The sequence below is a fragment of the Orycteropus afer genome, unplaced genomic scaffold (genome assembly GCF_000298275.1).
Source record: "Orycteropus afer afer isolate SDZICR_OR568_19922 unplaced genomic scaffold, OryAfe1.0 scaffold00011, whole genome shotgun sequence".
NCBI lineage: Eukaryota > Metazoa > Chordata > Mammalia > Tubulidentata > Orycteropodidae > Orycteropus > Orycteropus afer.
The window spans coordinates 23,534,957-23,539,468 of NW_006921598.1; positions in this window are offsets into that span (position 1 = coordinate 23,534,957).

Sequence of the window (4,512 nt, forward strand, 5' to 3'; positions counted from 1 at the left end):
TTGAACCACCAGCCTTCTGATTAGCAGTCAAGTGCCTTAGGCACTGTGCTACCAGAGCTCCCGGAATATAATTAGTAATTGTTAGTAGTAATAATAGCTAAAACTTTGGCTGATTTTTAGTTTTCTTTAAAATCTCTGGGGATGGTCCTGACCTTGGATTGAGACAGGCCAGACTCAAGCAGTGTCAGAGCACATTCAACATGGATATTGCTGAACCTGTGTAACTTACCTTTTCTATACACTTCTTGAAAGAACCTCCATGATATGAACCTCAAGTTCCCACCTTCCATCCCTCCTCCCTCAAATTAGGTGGGTTTCTCCCTGACACTAAGGAGGGATCTTTGCATAAATCCCATCTCCCATTACAACCAGAATTTTATAAAGAAAATTAAGCAAAAAAGTTGAGAATTTTTGAATTATGGATCGTGATGGATTGAATTGGTGTCTCCCCAGAAATACGTGTTATAAATTCTAACCCCTATACCTGTGGTTATAATACCACTTGGGTATGGGTTTTTGTTATGTTAATGAGGTAATTTTAGTGTAAGGAGTGTCTGACTGCTAAAAGAACTAACAAATCTGTCCTGGAAGAAGTGCAGCCGGAATGTTCCATTTAACCGAGAACAGCCAGACTTTGTCTCACCTACTTCAGTCATGTTGTCAGAAGGGACCATTCCCTGGAGAAGGATATCATGCTTGGTAAAGTGGAGGGTAAATGAAAGAGGGGAAGGCCTTCGACAGGATGGATTGACACAGTGGCTACAGTAATCAGCTCAGGTATAGTAGGGATCGTGAGGGTTGCACAGGACCGGGCGGTGTTTCATTCTGTGGTATATAAGGTTGCTATGAGTCAGAGATGACTTGATGGCACATAACAGCAGGAAAAAGAGTATACATCATACACTGGAAATAAATTTCAGGTAAGACCAAGGGGGAAAAAAAGGATTGGAAGAAAATATAAGTGAATATAAATATTCTGGGGATGATAAGGCTTTCTAAGCATAATTCCAAATTCAACAACTATAAAGGAAAGATTTGAAAAAGTTGACTAACAAACATTCCTGGGTTATGATATCCATTCCTAAGTGTGACGTCAAGTCAAATTTGTAGGTAAATCAGAACAGGTGCATGCAGGTCTTATTTAGCCTTACTTTAGTGCAAGAAAGGAGCTTTGGTGGCATAGTGCCTAAGACATTTGACTGCTAACCAGAAGGTTGGTGGTTCAAACCCACCAGCCACTTTGTAGAAGGAAGACTGGGTGATTTACTTCTGTAAAGATTTATCACCTCGGAAACCCAAAGGGGGTTGCTATGAGTCAGAATCAACTCGATGGTAGTGAGTGAGGTTTTTTTTTTTTTGATGCAAGAAGGAGCTGAGGGAATTGTTTTTTGTGCATTCTTGGTGTGTGGCATGGGAGTCTAGACTGTCTGCACTTGCCGCTTGCACATGCCCTCTGGTCCTACTCATACTTGGTGTTTAAAATACACTATTTCCACCTTTTTGATGGCTTTCTGCTGGGCTTCCTGACTCTATGACTTGGAGTGTCTAAGAGAACACAGTTTATGGGGTACATTTCTGAACTTAAGAAACAAACCAACAAATATAAAAGGTACCAGAAGAAAATGGAGTACTATATTCCAATTGCAGGAGGAAAAATAAATCAACCAAGACAATCTGTGTTCAGTTAAACTGTCCTCAAGGATGGGGGCAATCTAGAGATATTTAGAGAGATTCAAAGATTGAATGGCTTTTGCTACCTATAGGTTCTCACTAAAATGTTATCATAGGAGATAACTCTGTAATGATATTGTTAGATGTCATCGAGTTGGTTCCAACTCATACTGGCCTATGTACAACAGAATGAAACACTGCCTGGTCCTGCACCATCCTCACCATTGTTGCCATGTTTGAGCCCATCATTGTAGCCACCACGTCAATCCATCTTGTTGGGGGTCTGCCCCATTTTTACTAACTCTCTAGTTTAGCAAGCATGATATCCTTCTTCAGGGGTTTGTCCCTTCTGACAGCAGGACCAAAGTACAAGAGACAAAGTCTGGCCACTTTCACTTCTGAGGAGCATCTGGCTGTACTTCCTCCAAGACAGATCTGTTCGTTCTTTTTGTAGTTGATGGTACATTCAATATTCTAATACCACACTTCATATGCATCAATACTTTTGTGGTCTTCCTTATTCATTGTCCAGCTCTCACATGTCATGAGGCTATTGAAAGTATTGGGTCAGGCACACTTCAGTCTCCAAAATATTGGGTCAGGAGTACCTCAGTCTTAAAAGTAGCATCTTTACTCTTCAGCACTTTAAAGAGGTCTTTGGCAGCAGATTTGCCCAATGCAATCGGTCATTAAATTTCTTTGCTGTTGCTTCCTTGGCCATTGATCCAAGTAAAATGAAAACCTTGACAACTACAATCTTTATTTGATAAATGCATGCAAAGGAACCATAACTAATTTTATGAGCCATTCACAGTTTCATTGTACCTTGCATACTTAGATATGCATGGCTCAATCTTTGAGACAAGCATATGATATTGACAGGATCAACCAAGTACTATAATATTAGTAAACCCCAAAGGAAAGCATGGCATAGAAGAAACAACATTAACCACAGAAATTGATAAAATATGCCCAGAAATTTAAGTGAATTCCTTATTGGAAAGTGATTTTCCTTTTTTTTTTAAACCTACACAATTACAACAAAGAAGGGGAGGGGAGACATCTATTACATTTGATTCAAGCATGTTAGTAAGATACTTAATTTGTTTAAAAAGAGGCTAGAGGTACTAAATTACTTTAGATTTTGTTATAATACTTTGTAGATAATTACCTGTGGTAAACATAACAGTAAATGAAAAAAAAAAAAAAATCAAAAGAGGCAAAAAGAAGAAAGCTCAAAGAGACAAGATCTTAATCTTCAAAGAAGGAAGATTAAGATAGCAGATGTAGAACCAAAAGAAGTGGAAATCGCAAAACAGGAAGGGTGATCACTAATGTCACGTGATATAAACCAAAACAAACCCACTGCCAAGTTAATTTCAAGTCATAGCAACACTATAGGACAGAATAGAACTGCCCCATAGGGTTTCTAAGGCTAAAATTTTTAAGGAAGCAGACTGCCACATCTTTCTTTCACAAATTGGCTGGTGAGTTTGAACTTACGACTTTTGGTTAGCAACCAAGTGCTTTAACTACTGCACCAGCAGGGCTTCTACATTATATAGACAGGTCAAGAAATTTGAGGTTGGAGACGTTTCTATTGAATTTGTTATTTAGAAGAGTATTAGTGACTTTTGAAATAAATTTTTCACTGGGTGCTGGATGTTGAAGTGTTAAGGTATCAGTGAGTGACTGGAAGGAGGTGAATGATAAGCATTGTTAATACTAATGTCTGAAGTTGTTGTTGTTATATGCCATCAAGTCGGACCCAACTCATAGCGACCCCTCTTTGGGTTTGTGAGGTGGTATCACTACAGAAGTAGATTGCCCAACCTTCCTTGTGAGGAGTGGCTGGTGGGTTTGAACCACCAGCCTTCAAGTGCCTTAGGCACTATGCTTCCAGAGCTCCCATGTCTGAAGTTAGGGTTTTTTTTAAAGAAGTAATTGGATTTAGGGTTTTCAGAAACAAAATGAGATAATATCCTACCTTATCTTACAAACACTCCAGACACTGGAAATAGCTCTCTCTTTTTGTCTTTTCTCATTATTTCCAGGCTTGTTTTTGCTTTCTTACATGTTGTGAGATGTTTATCTTCTGGTACCTTAGATGATACAGGCAGAACAGGAAGTGAGAATAAACTGTACTATGTGGACCATGGGGACTTCTCCCAGTCAGCTTTATTTACTTGTCTTCCTTGTCTACTTTACACATTTTCAGAGTTTAAGGATTATATCTTCACCTTGAAAATTACAAATTAGTCTAGAGAAAGTACTCAAGTATATCTTTGCTCTCTGAGGGAAAATAAACGTGTCTGCCTATCCACTATATCATTTTGATGTTAGGCTGGGCTGTTCTTTCTTTTGCTTCTGGACTTGATACCATCTGACTCTGTATAACATGCTTGACTGACCTCTTGGACACTTCAATATTTTAGATAAGCTTTTTGTTTAAATCTTTCCTTGCTTTATTCATTTTCTCCCTAATCCATTTTACTTCACTGTTTTTCTTTTATAGTATCTGGTTTATTCTTGATTTTCAAGTGTTTAGCAGTATAATGAAACTACTTAACATTAATTACTTATGCAAAGCCCTGAATGCCTCATTTAATTAGAGAAGAAGTAATATTTTATAAATGATGCTTCTATAGTAATAGTAGCAATTATTATTGTAATTAGGAGACCTGGTGGCTCAGTGGTTAAGTGCTTGGTTCCTAATCAAAAGGTTAGTGGTTTGAACCCACCAGCCGTTCCGTGGGAGAAAGATGTGATAGTCTGCTTTTGTAAAGATTTACACCCTTGAAAATCCTAGGGGGCAGTTCTGTTCTGTCCTATAGGATCCTT